This window comes from Anomaloglossus baeobatrachus, chromosome 7 (assembly GCF_048569485.1).
Source record: "Anomaloglossus baeobatrachus isolate aAnoBae1 chromosome 7, aAnoBae1.hap1, whole genome shotgun sequence".
Lineage (NCBI taxonomy): Eukaryota > Metazoa > Chordata > Amphibia > Anura > Aromobatidae > Anomaloglossus > Anomaloglossus baeobatrachus.
Window position 1 is genome coordinate 115,847,974 of NC_134359.1, and position 22,072 is coordinate 115,870,045.

Consider the following 22,072-nt stretch of genomic DNA (forward strand, 5'->3'; position numbering starts at 1 on the left):
AGCATGATGTAAACATCCCGCCCACCTCCTTCCTTCCGCATAACCTACGGAAGCCGTGGTGACGCCGGTAGGAGATGTTCCTCGCTCCTGCGACTTCACACACAGCGATGTGTGCTGCCGCAGGAGCGAGGAACAACATCGGACCGTCGCGTCAGCGTAACTATGGATTACGCCGACGCTGCACCGATGATACGATTATGACGATTTTGCGCTCGTTAATCGTATCATCTAGGCTTTACACACTACGATGTCGCATGCGATGCCGGATGTGCGTCACTTTTAATTTGACCTCACCGACATCGCACATGTGATGTCGTAGTGTGCAAAGCCCGCCTTAGTCTAGACTTTGTTGGACATGTTGAATACAAACCAAATGGCCACATCTGCAGCTCACATCACCAATATATACAGTACAATGCACCCGGCTCTCCCCAGGAGCTGCATACATGGATGTGAATACAAAGTGCCATGCTCAGTGGCAAACCACACACACCCATGAAATAGTCTGAAGCAACAGTGGTAAGATGCTATACAAGGACGAAGACAAAAGATCTTGTGGGCACTGGGGATGACTATGGGAATTTTTTCTGTTTTACTGTCACTTCAATCTTATTCTCCTTCCTAATTTGACACTTGGTAGAACAACAGTGCCTATGCTGGTGTTTGACAATTCTTATAACTTCCATCTAGCTACCCCTGCAATTCTCTACACCCAATGTCAGACTGGGCAGAAGGATGCAATTGGAGGGAGCCTTGAAGGGAACCTGTCCCCAGGTTTTTCCTTTATAAGCTGTGGCCACCACCAGTGAGCCACAGTATTCCAGAATGTTGTATGTAAGTGCCCAGGCCTCGCTGTATAACATAAACACTTTTTTTTTAATATACTCACCTAGGTGGCAGTCAGATCCGGTGGGTGTCACTGGTGTCTGATCGGCGCCTCCTCCATCTTGTGCAGTCGCTGTCCTCTGTTCCAGCCCCGTGGGGATGACGCATCCTACATCAGCCACACTGCACTCTTGCACATGCACTTTGTTCTGCCCTGCTGAGAGCAGATTAACCTCATAACGACGGCCGTACGACTTAAAGCGGCGGCAAAACAGGGTACTTATTCTGTTCCGCCGCTTTAAAGCGGCGGCCCGAAAAAACCCTGTAGCGCCCCCCAGCGACCGAAAATCTCGGGGGTTTCAGCTACCGGGGGTAGCTGAGACCCCCCAGATTATGAATCGGGGTGTTTTTTTTGGACCCCGATCATGTGATCGGCGGTATACACCGTATACCGACGAACACATAAAAAAAAAAGAAATGGCCGGTAAAACTGATTTCTTTTTCATCTGACATGATCAAACATGTCAGATGAGAAAGAAATCTAACCCCCTAGTGCCCCCAAAGCCCCCGGTACCGGAGAGTCCCCCCACCCCCACCCCTACCCCCACCGGACATCCAAAATGGCGCCGAAGCGCACAGAAAACTGCCGCCGGCGCCGGCTCTGCAGTCATTTCCCTCCGATCTGACATGATCAAACATTTCAGATCGGAGGGAAATGTCCTCCCCCTGACCCCTCCTCCGGTCCACCGAAGCCCTCTGGTCACCGGAGCCCCCTCCGGTTCTCCAGAGCCACCACCCCCCTCCCCCCTCCGGAGCGTGGAAGATGGCGGCGCACAGCGCGCGGCCGCCTTCATTCTGCTCTTTCTGCCGCATGTGACACGTCACATGCGGCAGAAAGGTGTCCCCAGGTCCCACTAGGTCACCCCCCGTCACCCCCCCCCCCCAAGCCCCCGATTATACGTTACCTGTCTGCCGCTCCGGGCCCGCGATCGCCGCCTCCTTCTTCAATGCTGGCGGCGCATGCGCAGACAGCGGCTGTCAGCTGGATCCCTGCAAGCAGGGATCCTGCTGACGTCGCTGATGCACAGGCTCCACTGTGGACCGGGGGAGGGTGAGTGCAGTGATCTGCAGCCACACTCCTCACATGGAGAGGCTGCTGTTCCAGAAAATGGGGGGTACGTTCTGTGAGCGTGCCCCTCATATTCTGGAATGAGGTTACTGCAGGTCACTCTGCCCTAGGTTGGACCGGGGCAGTGTGAGTGCAGTATTCTCAGATTACTGCACCCACACTGCTCATGGAGAGCTTGCTCTTCCAGAAAATGGGGGATACGTTCCCTGAACGTGCCCCCCATATTCTAGAAGATCCAGAGTCGGCGCGGGACCTCCAAAATGGATTACAGCGACCGGAATTTCTTTATTTTCAATAAATTGGTAAAAGAGGAATGTTTCGGGGAGTGTTTTTTCAAATAAATTTTTTTTTTGTCTTTTTTTTTCTATTACTGACTGGGTTAGTGATGTCGGGTATCTGTTCAGATGCCGTGACATCACTAACCCCAGGGCTTGATGCCAGGTGACATTACAGCTGGTATCAACCCCATTTATTACCCCGTCTGCCACCGCACCAGGGCGCGGGATGAGCTGGGGCGAAGCGCCAGGATTGGCGCATCTAATGGATGCGCCACTTCTGGGGCGGCTGCGGCCTGCTATTTTTAGGCTGGGAAGAGTCCAATAACCATGGCTCTTCCCACCCTGAGAATACCAGACCCCAGCTGTCCGCTTCACCTTGGCTGGTGATCTAATTTGGGGGGGACCCTACGTTTTGTTTTTTTTTTAAAAAACGCCTGGGGAGCCCTCCAAATTGATCACCAGCCAAGGTGAAGCTGTCAGCTGTGGTTTGCAGGCTACAGCTGTCTGCTTTACCCTAGCTGGCTATCAAAAATAGGGGGGACCCCACGTCGTTTATTTTAATTATTAATTTTTTGGGGGGCTAAATACAAGGCTAGGCACCCTTTAGTGCCACATGAAAGGCACTAAAGGGCGCCAGCTTAGAATATGCAGGGGAATGGGACGTTATATTTGTTTGACATCTATCCATTCATCCATTGTAGCATTTTACGCTGTGTGCCCACAATCAGGGTTTGCAGCGTTTTGGGCGCAGAGTGTTTTCCCTGTGTCCATAATGCTGCGTTGTGCAGTAGAAGCACAGTGGAAGGATTTTTAGAAATCCCATGCCCAATGTGCTTCTTTTCTCCGCAGCATAAACCGACCTGTGGCGCAGCTTCCCGAGCCTCAGCATGTCAATTTATGCTGCGGAGATGAGTGTTCTCTGCAGGTAGCATAGAGCTCCACAGCGGCCTGAACCCAAATCGTGGGCTTGGGCAGCTGCGTTCTCCCGTGGACAACACTCACATCTCTGCAGGAGGCTGACACTGTGTACTAGATGCCGTGTCGCTGGATCATGGCCACAGAGCCTAACAGTGAGACATTTGTTGCTACAGCAACATTTTTGTGAAGTACCTGTGGATTCAAAATGCTTACTATACTCCTGAATAAAATCCAGTTTCCAAAATGGGGTCACTTGTGGGGGTTTTCTGATGTATAGGTACCCAAGGGGCCCTGCTAATGTGACATGGTGCGCGCAATTTATTTCAACTTTTCCAGAATTCAAATGGTGCTCCCTCCATTCCAAGCCCTCCCATTTATCCAAACAGAGGTTTTTGGCCACATGTGGGGTATCCCTGTGCTCATAAGACATTGGATAACCTGTGGGGTCCACGGTTTGTTGTTGTCTCTTGAAAAAGTGAGAAATTTGATGCTAAAGCAACAGTTTTGTGAAAAAAATGAAAATTTTCAATATGGCAACCTAAGCTTATCAAATTCTGTGAAGTACTCGTGGATTCAAACTGCTCACTATACACCTTGATAAAAGCCTTGAGGTGTCTTGTTTCCAGAATGAAGTCACTTGTGGGGGACCGCCACTGTTTAGGCACCTCAGGGGCTCTCCAAATGCAACCTGGCGTCCGCTATTGATTCCAGCCAATTTTGCAGTCAAATGGCACTCCTTCCCTTCCGAGCCCTGCCATGCGCCCAAACAGTTGATTTCCACCACATATAAGGTATCGCCAAACTCAGGAGAAATTGCACAATAAATGTTATGCTGAATTTTTTCCTTTTACTCTTGTAAAAAAAAAAGCTACCTGGTTGAAATAACAATTTTGTGGTAAAATTTTATTTTTTTTTTTCATGGCTCAACGTTATAAAATTCTGTGAAGCACCTGAGGGTTCAGGGTACTCACCAAACATCTAGATAAATTCCTTGAGGGGCCTAGTTTCCAAAATGGGGCCACTTGTGCGGGGTTTCTGCTGTTTAGGTACCTTAGGGGACCTCCAAATGCGACATGGTGCCCGCAATCTTTTTCAGCCAAATTTCCTTTCTAAAATTCAAATATTGCTTCTTTCGTTCCAAGCCCTCCCATTTGTCCAAACAAAGGTTTCAGACCACATGTGAGGTATCACCGCGCTCATAAAAAAGTGGTTAACAAACCTTGAGGTCAAATTTTTGGAATTACCTCTTGAAAAAGTGAGAAAATTGATGCTAAAGCAACATTTTTGAGAAAATTATTAAAATTTTCAATATGACAACGTAACGTTAACAAAATCTGTGAAGTACCTGTGGATCTAAAATGCTCACTATACCCCTAGATAGAAGCCTTGAGGGGTCTAGTTTCCAAAATGGTGTCACTTGTGAGGGATTTCTTCTGTTTAGGTACCTTAGCGGACCTGTAAATGCAACATGGTGCCCGCAATCTATTTCAGCCAAATTTGCTTTCCAAAATTCAAATATTGCTCCTTCTGTTCCGAGCCCTCCCATTTGTCCAAACAGAGGTTTCTGACCACATGTGGGGTATCAGCGCGCTCATAAGAAAGTGGGGAACAAGTTTTGAGGTCCATTTTGTTGTGTTATTTCTTCTAAAAGTGAATAAATTTGGGTTAGAGCAACATTTTTAGGTAAAATTTAATTTTTGCTTTTTTTCATTCCACATTGCTTTTGTTCATGTGAAGCACCTGAAGGGTTAATAAACTTCTTGAATGTGGTTTTGAGTACTTTGGGGGGTGCAGTTTTTAGAATGGTGTCACTTTTGGGTATTTTCTGTCATCTAGGCCTATTGAAGTCACTTCAAATGTGATGTGGTCCCTAAAAAACTGGTTTTGTAAATTTTGATGTAAAAATGAGAAATTGCTGATAAACTTTGAACCCCTCTAACTTCCTAACAAAAAAAAATTTTGTTTCCAAAATTGTGCTGATGTAAAGTAGACATGTGGGAAATGTTATTTATTAACTATTTTGTGTCACAGAAATCTCTGGTTTAACGGTATAAAAATTCAAAAGTTGAAAATTTTTGCCAATATTCAATTTTTTTCATAAATAAACACAAAAAATATTGTCCTAAATTTGGTACTAACATGAAGTCCAATATGTGACGAAAAAACAATCTCAGAATCACCGGGATCCGTTGAAGCGTTCCAGAGTTATAACCTCATGAAGTGACGCTGGTCAGAATTGCAAAATTTGGTCTGGTCATTAAGGTGAAAATTAGCTCCGTCACTAAAGGGTTAAAGTACTGTAATGCACAGTTGCAAGGAAAGGTCAAAGACCACCTGCACATGCCCACCACAATACTTTATCTGCACTCAGCAGGACAGATCAAAGTGCGCATGCGCAGGAGTGAAATGGTGGCCTCTGTGTGGATGACATAGGACGGGTCATCCACATGGGGCTGGGAAGGAGGACGGCAATCGCGAAAGATGGAAGAGTCGCCAGACAGAATCCAGCGGACCAAGAGTAGTAGTTACTGTCACTGTACCAGTCACAAAGTGTAGGGCAATTCTGCATTGACCACACACATCTGCCCACACTAACACCACCACCACCAAAGGCTCATCTGGTGACAACAGTGGCTGATGCATAGCGCTCTTTTTCATGTCTCCAACATTGTTGGCCGCCATCATTCCTGCTCAGTGTGAATCGACTGTGTCCAAACAGCTGCAAACCTTGATTGTGTGCACCCACCATAAGGCTATGTGCCCACGGGGACAGTGTCCTGCGGATATATCCACAAGACATTCCGCAGGTGCTCCCAGGAAACAGCACCACAACTTTTGTTTGTTTCCATGCTGCAGAATGTCCTGCGGATATGGTGCCGGCATTCTGCATTGAGGATACAGTACCATGGCTTCGGCACTGCATCCTCAATGCAGAACAAGTGCTGCAGTGATCGGGGGAGTTCATACTTACCTCCATCATGCAGCACCTCGCTTTCCAGCAGCCGGGTCTCACTGTCAGCGTCTGCAGGAGAAGGTGGGCGGGCCTGAACTAGCTCCGGCTGTCACATGACCAGAGCTCGTGCAGGCTCCGCCCACCTCTTCCTTCCTGTACCTGGATTCACTGCGCTCCTGTACACTGGATGGAGAAAGTGACTCTGGTGAGGCAGGTAAGTATATGGGACCCTGCGGAGAAATCCGCAACAATAGTTGACATGCTGCAGATTTTTCCGCACGATTTCCGCTGCGGAAAAATCCGCAGCGTGGGCACAGCATTTCCCAAATACCATAGACATGGCTGGGGAGTAGCTGTGCTGCAGATTTCTGGAAAATCCGCAGCTTTTCCGTGAGAAATCCGCGGCAAAATCCGCAGCGTGGGCACATAGCCTTAGAGAACAGAAAATTGTGCAAAAAGTCCTGAAACATTGAACAGTTGGACATGTGCATTCAAAAGATTAGAGAAGGTCACAATAAGTTCACCAGAAAGATGTTAGAGGACATTTAGGACAATCCTGAAATTTCACCAGAAAGTCAAATATCCCTAACTTCTTGTGAGCAGTGCAGGTAAACGACAAAGCTCCCAAAGTAAAAACACATGAACTGAATGGAGCTATTCCAACATTGTATGTCTTCTCATCTGTGCTCACAATATAAAACAGACATAAATCTTAACAGGTTGATTGTGTATCCCCGGCTCCTGGTAGTGTTGGGGGGGGGGGAAGCACACGCTTTCTCTGTAGAAGAGATGTTTACTACCAGATCAATAAGAACAGCGGCTGCAGGAAAGCCGGATGACAAGATACATCTCTACAACACAACAGCATCGGCTGCACAACCCGGTCCCCGCAGGTAACTCGGGCCTCATTCACACGTCGGTTTTCAGACTGAACATAAGTCCACCGTGGTCTGTCAGACGGGTAAAGGGTCCATGTTTTTGGTTTTTGTAGCATATATTAGTCTGTGGTTATGTGAAAACCCTGTACAGCACTCGAATGGCGTCAGTGTACAATCTTGTGCTCTCCATGATTAAAATGGTAATGGGTAGGATGGTCAAATCAGACACGGTCAAAAATCAGATCAATCTTGGACTGTTTTTTGGGCATATGAAAAATGACTGACATCGGGGTGAAGAGGCTTCATAGATGCTCTGCAGGGAAAGCACTCCGCACAATGCACAGTGCACATCAAATATTTATAGCACCGATCACATTATATCACAACAAACATATGTAACATGGGAGATCCGGGCAGCACCGCACATTCAGCTCATGCTAGGGGGTTTTATTGTGTAGTAGTGCAGATCTGGCCAGAGCATACAGTACACTGAGCAAGGGACAGCAGAGGGGAACTGGGGTCTGGAGAGAACACATAGCCATATATAACCTGGAGGGCGTAACGGAGCCATGGGCCACGCTAAGGGACCACCAAAGCACACTCATTTGCATATTGGATAAAAGCAGATTTTTCTGCAAATATAACATTAAAGTGTATAGGCATGGTATGAAGTTTATAGGGGCGAAGTCCCCTACATAACTGTTTCCACAGAGCCCAATTTCTAACCACTACATGACTTTTGAAGAATGAAACAGATACGTTACAGAAGACGGACCTCGTGCAGAGCAATGTCATTATTATATTGTGGTGAATATGGTCATTCTTTTTAGTTCTCCAAAGTCACCTGAAATAAATGTTGTGTGCTCCTGGCCCCAGTCTGACGGATGGAACAGAATTTTAAAGGGAAGCTGTCACACGTTTTGGGGCCTATAAGCTGCGGCCACCACCAGCATATACAGCATACTGACATGCTATAAGAGCCCAGGCCGCTGTGTAGAACGTAAAAATCACTTTATAATACTCACCTAACGGTCGCGCTGCAGTGAAGTTGGGTCATATGGGTGTCACGTCATGCACACTGGCTCAGGAGGAGGACAAAGATGGCCGAAAGAGGAGGCGCTGGCACCAGAGAATGGACACGCCCATCCAACCCAACTCCACCGCAGCGACCGTTTAGGTGGGTATTATAAAGTGATTTTTATGTTCTACACAGCGGTCTGGACTCTTATATACAGCATGTTAGAATGTTATATATAAGAGCCCAGTGGTGGGGGCCGCAGCTTATAGGCCCAAATCTGGTGACAGGTTCCCTTTAATCTGCAGAAGACTCTGTCACATGTGACTTATCCTGGTATAATGGACAATCATTTATCATGCCACTGATGCCAGACAGATTTCCAGGAAAGGATCGAGAACAAATCCTGTAACCTAATCGCTCATCTCTGTAACTGCCAAAAACAACGGCCTGGAGCCGTCCCCTCACCGGAAGAAGAGAGATCTGACAAGATTGGGGATTATCACACAGACATTTATCAGCTGTGCACATGTATCATCACTGGGGACACCGGATAACTAGCAGCAGGGCCTGTACCCCTAGTCACATACATTAAAGGGAACCTGTCACCAGTTTGTCCCTTATATACAGCATTCCAGAATATTGTATGTAAGAGCTCAGGCTGCGCTGTATAACGTAAAAAACATCTTTATTATACTCGCCTAGGGGGTGGTCTGGTCCGATGGGAGTCACTGCTCTCGGTCCAGCACCTCCTCCATTTTGTGCATTCTCTGTCCTCTTGCCTAGTCCCGTGTGCAATGCATGATGTGTTCTACATCAGTCACACAGAGTCCTCCGTTGCGCTCCTGCGCATGCGCACTTTGATCTGCCCTGCTGAGGGCAGATCAAATTATTGTAGTGCAGATACACGGGCGGTCCTTGACCTTTCCTCAAACCAGCACATTACAATACTTTGCTCTGCCCTCAGCAGGGAAGATCAACATGCGCAGGAGCACAAATGGAGGACTCTACGTGGATGATGTAGGATACGTCATCCACACGGAGCTGGGAAGGAGGACGGTGACTACACAAAATGGAGGAGGTGCCGGAACGAGAGCGACACCCATCTCACTAGACCAGAGGTTCCCAACTCCAGTCCTCAAGGCACACCAACAGTGCATGTTTTCAGGATTTCTTTAGCATTGCATGGGTGTTGGATTCAGCACCTTTGCAGGTGATTAAATTATCACCTGTGCAATACTAAGGAAATCCTGAAACCATGCACTGTGGTGTGTCTTGAGGACTGGAGTTGGGAACCTCTGGACTAGACCACCCCTAAGGTGAGTATTATAAAGGTGTTTTTTATGTTATAGTGAGCAGCCTGGGCTCTTATATACAGTATTCTAGAATGCTGTATATAAGGCACTGGTGGTGGCCGTAGCTCATAAGAGACAAACTTTGTGACAGGTTCCCTTTAAAGGGAATCTGTCACCAGGTTTTTGTTCCTGCAACTGAGAGCAGCATAATGTAGAGACAGAGATGCTGATTCCAGTGATGTCACTTAATGAGCTGTTTGCTGTCATTTTGATAAAATAAATGTTTTCTCAGCTGCAGATCTAGCAGTTATACAGAGCTCATGAATATGCTGGACTACCTGGTATCATGCCAAGTAGTCCTCTAATGATAAAATCACTGACTAAGCTGCAGGAGATTATCAAAACTACATTAAGCAGCCCAGTAAGTGACACATTGCTAGAATCAGGTTCTCTGCCCCTACATCATTCTGTTCTCAGATTAGGTGGCAAAAACCCGGTAACAGATTCCCTTTAAGGTTCACACATTGCATAAAATTACCGCTGTGGATTTGGTCAGTAATCCGTGGACAGAATCTACAGGTGTTATTGGAGGATTTGGTTGCACATTTCACTCTACTCCATTTATTAAGGGTGACACCCACAATATAAATCCGCACAAGTACGAGCGCTGCAGAGGTGAGACCCGTCTCTCGCTTTCATTATTCTGCAGGGTTTTTTCTGCACTTGGATTATCAAACATCCATTTACTTGTATTTTGCTGTAACTTGTGAACTTGACCTTGCTATACTGAGGATACCTGAGAAATGGATACTTATGGGGCGGCCGGCATCTGTAGTTACCAATCGCTGTGTATGCACTGATCGATAAGGCCGCTCACTACACACCCTCAGGGGAGGGGCAGCGCCACATCTGGGCAGGAAAGGCCTCATCACACAGAAGCGGGGGCATCTGCAGATCCAGGGTCTGCACCAAAGATGTGCACAGATCATACAGGACACATCTGCCCCCTACAGGCCATGTCCAGTCTGCACTTATCATACCGCACTATGCACACACACAGCGCAGTCCCCGGACAGCACACCGCACAGCACACAGCGGACGCACAGCGCACTACCTGCACAGCACACAGCGGACGCACAGCGCACTACCTGCACAGCACACAGCGGACGCACAGCGCACTACCTGCACAGCACACAGCGGACGCACAGCGCACTACCTGCACAGCACACAGCGGACGCACAGCGCACTACCTGCACAGCGCACTACCTGCACAGCGGACGCACAGCGCACTACCTGCACAGCACACAGCGGACGCACAGCGCACTACCTGCACAGCGGACGCACAGCGCACTACCTGCACAGCGGACGCACAGCGGACGCACAGCGCACTACCTGCACAGCGCACTACCTGCACAGCGGACGCACAGCGCACTACCTGCACAGCACACAGCGGACGCACAGCGCACTACCTGCACAGCAGACGCACAGCGCACTACCTGCACAGCGCACTACCTGCACAGCGGTCGCACAGCGCACTACCTGCACAGCACACGCACAGCGCACTACCTGCACAGCGGACGCACAGCGCACTACCTGCACAGCATACACCGGATGCACAGCGTACAGCGGACGCACAGCGCACTACCTGCACAGCACACAGCGGACGCACAGCGCACTACCTGCACAGCGGACGCACAGCGCACTACCTGCACAGCGGACGCACAGCGCACTACCTGCACAGCGCACTACCTGCACAGCGGACGCACAGCGCACTACCTGCACAGCGGATGCACAGCGCACTACCTGCACAGCACACAGCGGACGCACAGCGCACTACCTGCACAGCGGACGCACAGCGCACTACCTGCACAGCGGACGCACAGCGCACTACCTGCACAGCGCACTACCTGCACAGCGGACGCACAGCGCACTACCTGCACAGCACACAGCGGACGCACAGCGCACTACCTGCACAGCGGACGCACAGCGGACGCACAGCGCACTACCTGCACAGCGGACGCACAGCGCACTACCTGCACAGCACACGCACAGCGCACTACCTGCACAGCGGACGCACAGCGCACTACCTGCACAGCATACACCGGATGCACAGCGTACAGCGGACGCACAGCGCACTACCTGCACAGCACACAGCGGACGCACAGCGCACTACCTGCACAGCGGACGCACAGCGCACTACCTTCACAGCGCACTACCTGCACAGCGGACGCACAGCGCACTACCTGCACAGCGGATGCACAGCGCACTACCTGCACAGCACACAGCGGACGCACAGCGCACTACCTGCACAGCACACAGCGGACGCACAGCGCACTACCTGCACAGCGGACGCACAGCGGACGCACAGCGCACTACCTGCACAGCGGACGCACAGCGGACGCACAGCGCACTACCTGCACAGCGCACTACCTGCACAGCGGACACACAGCGCACTACCTGCACAGCACACAGCGGACGCACAGCGCACTACCTGCACAGCGCACTACCTGCACAGCGGGACGCACAGCGCACTACCTGCACAGCGCACTACCTGCACAGCGGACGCATAGCGCACTACCTGCACAGCACACGCACAGCGCACTACCTGCACAGCGGACGCACAGCGCACTACCTGCACAGCGTACAGCGGACGCACAGCGCACTGCCTGCACAGCGTACAGCGGACGCACAGCGCACTGCCTGCACAGCGTACAGCGGACGCACAGCGCACTGCCTGCACAGCGTACAGCGGACGCACAGCGCACTGCCTGCACAGCGTACAGCGGACGCACAGCGCACTGCCTGCACAGCGGACGCACAGCGCACTGCCTGCACAGCGTACAGCGGACGCACAGCGCACTGCCTGCACAGCGTACAGCGGACGCACAGCGCACTGCCTGCACAGCGTACAGCGGACGCACAGCGCACTGCCTGCACAGCGTACAGCGGACGCACAGCGCACTGCCTGCACAGCGTACAGCGGACGCACAGCGCACTGCCTGCACAGCGTACAGCGGACGCACAGCGCACTGCCTGCACAGCGTACAGCGGACGCACAGCGCACTGCCTGCACAGCGTACAGCGGACGCACAGCGCACTGCCTGCACAGCGTACAGCGGACGCACAGCGCACTGCCTGCACAGCGGACGCACAGCGCACTGCCTGCACAGCGGACGCACAGCGCACTGCCTGCACAGCGACGCACAGCGCACTGCCTGCACAGCGGACGCACAGCGCACTGCCTGCACAGCGGACGCACAGCGCACTGCCTGCACAGCGGACGCACAGCGCACTGCCTGCACAGCGGACGCACAGCGCACTGCCTGCACAGCGGACGCACAGCGCACTGCTCACAGCGTACAGCGGACGCACAGCGCACTGCCTGCACAGCGTACAGCGGACGCACAGCGCACTACCTGCACAGCGTACAGCGGACGCACAGCGCACTACCTGCACAGCGTACACCGGACAGCACACTACCTGCACAGCATACACGGACAGCACACTACCTGCACAGCATACACCAGACGCACACTGTACAGCGGACGCACTGCTCTCCATACATTCCTGTGCAGGGCGCACACATACAACAATCCGTTACAACGGCAGCCCCGGGGCCTGCGCTCACGGGGTGCTGCCTCTCTGTGAGGACGGTCCCGGTCACATTCCGCACAGCCCTGGCCCCGGGGGCCGCGTACACCCCGCTCCCGCTGCAGACACATGAGCGGCCGCTGATAGTACCCGGGAGCCCGGCCTCTGTCCCCGCACTGCGCCCCTCACCTGACCGGAGCCGGCACAGCGTCTTGTTGTCAGTCGCAGTCACAGCCTGCGGGGTCAGCTGACCCGGGGGCGGCACATGGAGCGCAAGAGGGGAGTGGCTATAGAGAGGGGCGGGACGGGACACCCAGAGCTGAAGGGCCTTAGATGATGTCATGAGCATGTGATCAGTCACGTGTGTGGGAGGGGCCAGGCTTCGGTCGGTGCCGCTGGAGTTACACGTGGTTGTAGAAACTATGGAAAAGTCCTTGTGGGCGGGTGGTAGCGGTGTGTGAGGACGTGTTCTTCACACTGAGGGCAGAAACTCCACTGGTGCCTAAAACCCACAAATGTAAATGGAAAATTATAGGGCACAGCCCCCAGCCCTGCGCTTATCTTGGCTGTGTATCACAATAAGAGGAACTGCATGCAGCTTTTTTTTTTTCTTTCAATTATTTATAGGGAACCTGTCACCAGATTAGGCCTTGGGCCCACTTGCTCATTGCTTCTGATGTGAGCACAATAGGACCCCCACTGATCAGCTGATTATGGTGCAGGTGTCCGGAAATGCTTATTTCTAGATCTGCCCTGTCCTCTGATAGTGTCCGCGGCCGGGTACTGCACATCCAGAGCAGATCAGAATGAGCATTTCCAGCCACCACCGACACGGCACCTAAAACAGGCGATTGGCGGGGTTGCCAGGTGCCAGATCCTGACCAATCAGACATTGGCGATGTATCCTAAGCAAAGGCCTTCAGTGTTAAAGTAGTGGACAATCTCTTTAATAAAGTCTTGTGCCGTCTGACAACTTAAGGGTTACTATGTTTTTATTTATGTTGTTAGGAGCATTAAAGGGGTTGTCCAAGTTTGTGATGAGTCTGCAGCCACTCCTTGTGTCACTATGTGACTGTAGACTTCTGAATTCTCACAGTGCGCACACTGCACACTGTCAGGATTCTCTGGTGGTGACCGTGGGAGGTTACGGAGCTGCAAGTATGCGGTTTACATAGATGTGGTCACGTGCTGAACAGACATGCTCAATGAAAATGAATTGACTGAGGCTGGAAACATCAAATCAGAATATGGCCAGAAGTCTACAAATCTCATACTTGCGGTCACATGATCGTCCACTCTCATCACTGGCACCGGAGAATCCTAAAAGTGTAGAGCATGCATTGTAGGAATTCAGAGCCTGAAGTCACGAATAGACTCACTGCAGACTTTCATCTCTAATCTGGACAATCCCTTTAATTATAAAATTAAGCCGTGTTGTATCCTCAGTTCTAACAGTGTGTAATATACCCACTGTCACAATTCAGCTCTGCTCGCTGGTCACCACATGGCCTCTCCACTGATATGGGATTTTCATACTTGCATGTGACAATTAGCTTTTCTTCATATGATTCTCATTGAACATTGAGAGAATTATTAAGAGAAGCTCGTTATCACATGACTGTAAGTGTGCAAATCACATATGAGTGATTGGTCACATGAAAAACCACCCAAATTGCTTGGTGGGGGGGGGGGGGGGCGCCAAACTGAATTCTTATTCCGGGTGCTGGAAAGCCTAAATACACATCTGGGGCACCCTCAGCCTAAACATATTGTCGCATCCATGCAACTGGGGTAATAAGGGGTTAATAACAACCCACAGCTGCCACTAAGCCCTAGGTTAGTAATGGGAGGTGTCTATCAGACCCTCCTGTCACAGTCATCTCCCTGTTTTTGGAGACTAGTGACAGATTTATATGGGACTCTGCATTTAAATGTTTAATTTCTTTTGGTTCTGCAGTAATGTCAGTTTTTCTGCTAGCAACTCTCTTGCAGTTAAGGTCAGCTGTAGCTGCTTTGTAGCCACACACCCTTGTGTTTAAATGGTTAGGTCTCTCGGTAAGCCTTTTATATTCTGGCAGCCTTGGTGAAGGAAGCTGCTGAGGATTCATCCTGAAGTTGGATCTTCTCCATTTTTGGTTGTTATTCCCATGTTTGTCTCACCTTTCCTCTTGTATTAGCCTCTTGTATTAGTGCAGCGGGGGGGCCTAATGAGCTTTACCACCCCACTCCTTAGCAACGACCATAGTTAGGATTTTTTAGGGCTTCAAGAATGCCTGCTCGGCGACAGATGTGGAGCCTGTATAGGGTCTGGTTAGGAGTGCAGGGTACAGTGCCAGGTAAAGGTAGGAGGTGTCCATCTACCCTCTCACTAGTGCCAGGGCCCACCATTGTTATTGTGTTCCTTGTGTTTCCCTTTGTTCCTGGTGTTTCCCTTTGTTTGTGGTGTAGTTGTGGGGTGTTTTCTGTTGTGCATCAGACATCTGTAGGTCTGCATGTGCTCGCCACGTTTAATTGCGTGACACCCCCATTACTAATCTGTAAGTGAAAAGAAATAAATGCAAATAGCGAAAAAATCCTTTATTTGAAATAAAATACAAAAAAACAAACACTCTCTTTCACCAATTTATTAACCCCAAAATCACTCAGGTCTAACATAGTCCTAATGAGGTCCCAGGACAATTCCAGCTCTGCTATGTCTGAAGTCACAGTGTGTGGCCATAGAACACTGACCGCCTGCTGTGAGCTTCAGGCAGAGAATGAATGAGCCGTATGCGGTTCCTCTTATTTTGATTCACAGGCAAGATAAACGCATTGCTGGGGCAGCAGCCTGTAGCCCTATGTGTTATCTAAGCTGGGTATCATAATATAGGGGACCCTGAGCCAATTTTTTTAATTTATTTTTAAACCATGATAGTGACCTGCAGACAGCGCCTGTGATTGGTTGCATCCATATGCTGTCACACAGGCTGGGGGCACGTCTGACTGCAACCAATCACAGATGGCAGGACTGCCGGTGGGCGGGGGAGGCAGTGAATATGGATGAAGGTAAATGAGCAGCCCCAGAAGTGAATGAGCAGGCTGGAAGAAGTTACAGCCGCGCCGGAGACTCGGTAAGTATGGCGCTCTTGCTCTAATCCCCCTATCCCTACTATCAACATTTTTAACCCCTTCACGACCGCGGGCCGTAAAATTACGTCCTATTTTAACGTGACTTAACGACCAGGGACGTAATTTTACGGCCTAAACTTCATTTGATTGCCGTGGCCATAGCAACGGCTTTCAAATGATGTCCCCTGCTGTTTCTTACAGCAGGGGACCTTTGCTTGACCCCAGGGGGGGCGGCATCGCCACCCCCTATCGACGATCGATGTGATTGGCTGTTCAAATCTGAACCGCCAACCACATCGATCGCACTAATTTCGGCAAAAATAATGCCCGAATTAGTGCGATCCTGTGAGATCCAGCTATGAGATGCCGCAGCTGCTGCAGCATATCATAGGTGGACCTCAAACATGCCGCCCCCAGCCCCTGCAGCACTGATTGGAGCGATCGTGCTATGACGCGCAATCGCTCCAATCAGTGTGCAGTGGGGCGGTCTGATCTGCCGGTGGCCGCCCTCCCCAGGCCTGTGCTGGCCTGCGAGCCCTCCCCCAACATGTCTGCAGCGTGCAGTGGCTGGTACTTGTAGTACCACGCCACCTCTGCTGCTGCCGCCGCCGCCGTCGCTGAGGTCACCGCTGCTGCTGCTGCACGTGAGTACTGTGCTCACTTTGCAGCCCGTGCGCGCTCCCGTGGTGCCCCTGCGCGCTGCCGTGATAGCCCCTGCCGTGCCCCCCCCCGCGATCTGCTCCCCCCAACCCCCCCCCCCCGACATCCCGATCTGCTCCCCCCGCGATCTGACTGCCTCCCCCATTATCTCTATTCTGCTTCTGCAGCTCCCTCTCCGGTCTCCCCCTCTGCTCTCCCCCCTCCCCCTCAGCTCTCCCCCCCCTCTGCTCTCAACCCCCCCTCTGCTCTCACCCCCCCCCTCTCCCCCTCTGCTCTCCCCCTCCTCTTACCTGTCTTCACCGGCCTGATCACATCTGGGTCCATCGCTGGGTCCTTCCTGGGCATTCTGCTGATCTGCCTGCTGCTCCTGTAAAGCTGTCCATCTCTCTGCCATCTGTTCCTCTGCAGCTCTTCTGGTCAGTGATCCTCCTGCTAGTCCTCTGGGTACTGTGAGTATAACTTTTTTTTTTTTTCCGTATCCCCTGTCCATTTTTACAGCTCATCCGTCCGTGCGTCCCGCCAAGCGCTGATCAGGGATGCAGATAACGGATCGGCATCCCTGCTCAATTTTTGGCGTGACTTTTTTTTCCGTATCCCCGACGCTTTTTGTATCGCATCCGTCCATGCGTCCCGCCGAGCGCTGATCAGGGATGCAGATAACGGATCTGCATCCGTGGTCAGTTTTTGGCGTGACTTTTTTCCGTATTCACGACGCTTTTTGTATCACATCCGTCCGTGCGTCCCGCCAAACGCTGATCAGGGATGCAGATAACGGATCGGCATCCCTGCTCAATTTTTGGCGTGACTTTTTTCCGTATTTGCGACGCTTTTTGTATCGCATCCGTCCGTGCATCCCGCCAAGCGCTGATCAGGGATGCACATAACGTATCTGCATCCATGGTCAATTTTTGGCGTGACTTTTTTTTTATGTATCCCCGACGCTTTTTTTTATCGCATCCGACCGTGCGTCCTGCAGCGGCCGATCAGTGCACTGCGTCTGTGCGTTTGAAAAGTCAAATGGCGCTCCTTCTCTTCTGAGCCCCGCCATGCGCTCAAACAATTACTTTCCACCACATGTGAGGTATCTACGTACTCAGGAGAAAATGCCTAATACGTTTTATGGTGCATTTTTTCCTGTTATCCTTGTGAATAAAAAAGCTACCTAGTTGAAGCAACCGTTTTGTGGTAAAAAAAAAAATGTTTCTTTTCACGGCTCAACGCTATAAACTTCTGTGAAGCCCCCAGGTGTTCAAAGTGCTCACCAAACATCTAGAAAAATTATTTGAGGGCTCTAGTTTCCAAAATGGTGTCACTTGTGGGGGAGCTCCACTGTTTAGGCACCATAGGGGGTCTCCAAACGTGACATGGCGTCTGCTAATGATTCCAACCAATTTTGCTGTCAAATGGCGCTCCTTCTCTTCTGAGCCCCGCCATGCGCCCAAACAATTACTTTCCACCACATATGAGGTATCTGCGTACTCAGGAGAAAATGCACAATACATTTTATGGTGCATTTTTTCCTGATAGCCTTGTGAAAAAAAAGCTACCTAGTTGAAGCAACCGTTTTGTGGTAAAAAAAAAATTTTTTCTTTTCACGGCTCAACGCTATAAACTTCTGTGAAGCCCCCAGGTGTTCAAAGTGCTCACCAAACATCTAGAAAAATTATTTGAGGGCTCTAGTTTCCAAAATGGGGTCACTTGTAGGGGAGCTCCATTGTTTAGGCACCTCAGGGGGTCTTCAAACCCGACATGGCGTCCGCTAACAGGTGCAGCTAATTTTGCACTCAAAAATTCAAATGGCGCTCCTTGCCTTCCGAGCACTGCTGTGTGTCCAAACATTTGATTTCCACCACATATGAGGTATCTGCGTACTCAGGAGAAAATGCACAATACATTTTATGGTGCATTTTTTCCTGTTACCCTTGTGAAAAAAAAAGCTACCTAGTTGAAGCAACCGTTTTGTTGTAAAAAAAATTTTTTTTCTTTTCACGGCTCAACGCTATAAACGTCTGTGAAGCCCCCAGGTGTTCAAAGTGCTCACCAAACATCTAGAACAATTATTTGAGGGCTCTAGTTTCCAAAATGGGGTCACTTGTAGGGGAGCTCCATTGTTTAGGCACCTCAGGGGGTCTTCAAACCCGACATGGCGTCCGCTAACAGGTGCAGCTAATTTTGCGTTCAAAAATTCAAATGGCGCTCCTTCCCTTCCGAGCTCTGCCGTGCGCCCAAACAATTGATTTTTACCACATATGGGGTATCAGCGTACTCAGGAGAACATGCACAATAAATTGTATTGTGTACTTTCTCTTTTCTCCCTTGTAAAAATGAAAATTTTATGGCTAAAGTAACATTTTTGTGTTAAAAAGTAAAATTTTCATTTTTTCCTTCCACATTGCTTTGGTTCCTGTGAAGCACCTAAAGGGTTAATAAACTTATTGGATGTGGTTTTGAGCAGTGTGAGGGGTGTAGTTTTTAGAATGGGGTCACTTTTGGGTATTTTCTGTCACCTAGGCCTCTCAAAGTCACCTCAAATGTGATGTGGTCCCTAAAAAAAAATATTTTGTAAATTTTGTTGGAAAAATGAGAATTTGCTGATGACCTTTGACCCCTTCTAACTTCCTAACGGAAAAAAAAATTGTTTCGAAAATTGCGCTGATGTAAAGTACACAAGTGGGAAATGTTATTTAGTAACTATTTTGTGTGACATATCTCTCAGATTTATGGGCATAAATTTTCAAAGTTTGAAAATTGCGAAATTTTCAAAATTTTCGCCAAATTTCCTAAATTTTCACAAATAAACGCAAAAAATATCGGCCTAAATTTACCACTGACATGAAGTACAATATGTCACGAAAAAAAAATCTCAGAATCGCCAGGATCCGTTGAAGCGTTCCAGAGTTATAACCTGTCAAAGTGACACTGGTCAGAATTGCAAAAAATGGCCCGGTCATTAGGGTGTTTTAGTGGCCGGGGGTGAAGGGGTTAAGCACCAGATTCTGGTCCCCTTAGACTTATATGGTGACCGGTGTCCGGCCAGATATCCGGGATCAATTGTGGGCCAGAACCGATTGTTTTTTAAGTTCAGTTAGTCCCGCCATCACTAGTCCTAATGGATGATTACAGGACATGTGAACGCAGCCTGACTGGTAGCTGTTATCATTCAATACTTAACAATGGATTTTCTTTTTAATCCAGAAAAAGTTTGTTTTATCTGATACATAAAGCTGAATGTGTGTGTGTGTGTGTGTATGTATGTGTGTGTGTGTGTGTGTATGTATGTATGTCCGGGATTGGCATCTGCACCGTCGCAGCTACAGCCACAACATTTTTCACACTCACACGTCTGGAACCCGAGAGCGTCATAGACTATGTTGTGAGGCGAAATTTTAACCCCGCGCGTTCCAATTTACCAATCAATTTTGCCCCTATCTACATAATGGGGAATAAGTGAAACGAAAAGTGTATCCACTCCGTCGCATTTACAATCACAAACTTTTGCACAGACACCTCATGTGACCCAGGGAACGTCGTAGACTATGTTTTGACAGAAAAATTTAACCCCGCGCTTTACAGTTACTCTCCAAAAAACATGCCTCCATTAAAGTAAATGGAGCCTGGAACTACAGGTTATTAGTAGGAGCTGTGAGTGGTTGCTATAGGAACAAAAGACATTCATAGTATAAGAAGCTTATATGTGAGGTAATAAGATGTCGGTGGGGAGACGGATATAGAGACAGACAGAGAAAGACAGAGACAGACAGAGACAGACAGACAGAGAGACAGACAAAGATAGATGGGGAAAGACACAGACCTTGATAGAGACAGACGGGGAAAGAGACAGCCCTGGAAAGAGACAGACAGAGACAGGCAGACAGGGAAAGAGACAGAGAAATAGAGACAGACAAGGAAAGAGACAGACAGAGACAGGCAGACAGGGAAAGAGACAGAAAGGAAAAGACACAGACAAAGAGACGGGGAGACAGACGGGGAAAGAGACAGACCTGGGAAAGAGACAGACCTAGAAAGAGACAGATGGGGAAAGAAACAGAGAGATAGAGACAGACAAAAAAAAAGCCAGAGACAGGCAGATGGGGAAAGAGACAGACAGGGAAAGAGACGGACGGGGAAAGAGACAGATAGGGAAAGAGACAGATGGGGAAAGAGACAGATGGGGAAAGAGACAGACAGGGAAAGAGACAGACAGGGAAAGAGACAGACCTGGAAAGAGACAAACGGGGAAAGAGACAGACCTGGAAAGAGACAGACAGGGAAAGAGACAGACCTGGAAAGAGACAGACGGAGCACATTACTTGGCCAATTTAGTTAAATCTGTGTGGAATATCTGTGATGTTGAAATATATGTTGTGAAATGCTTCTATTAGCTTAGTTTTTGCCTTTTAATAATTACATTTCTATCTATTTGTTTTGTGGTTTTTGTGTGCAGAATACATTTTTGTTAATACATTCTATTTTGTTAACAACAGTTATTAACCCGGGCGAAGCCGGGTAGTACAGCTAGCTTGAAATAAATATCAGATAAACATTATAGCTGTGAAAAACCTCTTTGATCAGCAATGAATAATACCAGCACCTTTGTGTATATAAGATTTGTGAAATGAAGATTAGGCCAGCTGCATAGAACCAACCTCTCAGACGCCTCTTTTGACCTTCATTCACACGTTTTTGTTTTTTTTTTTATACGTGTACTATTTTTCTTTAAGGCCTTATTCACGTATCAGTATTTGGTCAGTATTTTGCATCAGTGTTTGTATGCCAAAACTAGGAGTGGAACTTAACGAGAAAAACTATCATTGAAAGATTGTTCTGTGTTTTGGAGACACTCCTGGTTTTTCAAATACTGATGAAATACTGATCAAAAATACTGATGTGTGAATAAAAGCTAAGGCCTCTTTCACATGTATGTGCCTCCGGTACATGTTTGGTGCGTTTTCTCACATACCGGAGACACGTACACACGTAGACCTATGTTTTCAAATGGAGATTGGACACACGTATGTATTTACGCACGGAACGTGTGTCTGTTCCGTACATACGTGTATCCATGTGTTTCTCACGGCAACATGTCTGTTTCCTCTCCGGCATCACGGGTGTCACATGGAATGCAAACGGGTCACACGTAACGCAAACGGACCACACGGATGTGTTCCGTGTGACACGCACCGGAGAAATCACATGTGTCTGCAAGAAAAAAAAACAAAAACATTACTCACCTTCTCCAGCCCTCCTGTCTCTGCCGCTGCTGTCACTTGCTTCCGACCGCCGCTCATTATGCTCATTGAATATTCACTTCACTGCGGCCGGAAGCAGCAGCAGCGGGGAGTCGGCAGGACCGGAGACCGAAGTTCAGCACCACGGACAGCAACGCCAGGGACAGGTGAGTAGAAAGTTCCCGTTCTCCGTG

General features: G+C 49.2%; 1 protein-coding gene across 1 annotated transcript in view; it reads right to left on the reverse strand.

Annotated features, from left to right (window-relative positions):
- The window catches only part of ALS2 (alsin Rho guanine nucleotide exchange factor ALS2), a 195,351-nt gene extending 182,196 nt beyond the window's left edge, over positions 1 to 13,155 (reverse strand). The window contains exon 1 of the mRNA XM_075317602.1: positions 13,072 to 13,155. The gene's annotated coding sequence lies outside the window, so the exon portion shown is untranslated. The remainder of the gene's footprint in view (positions 1 to 13,071) is intronic.
- Positions 13,156 to 22,072: the final 8,917 nt, after the last annotated feature.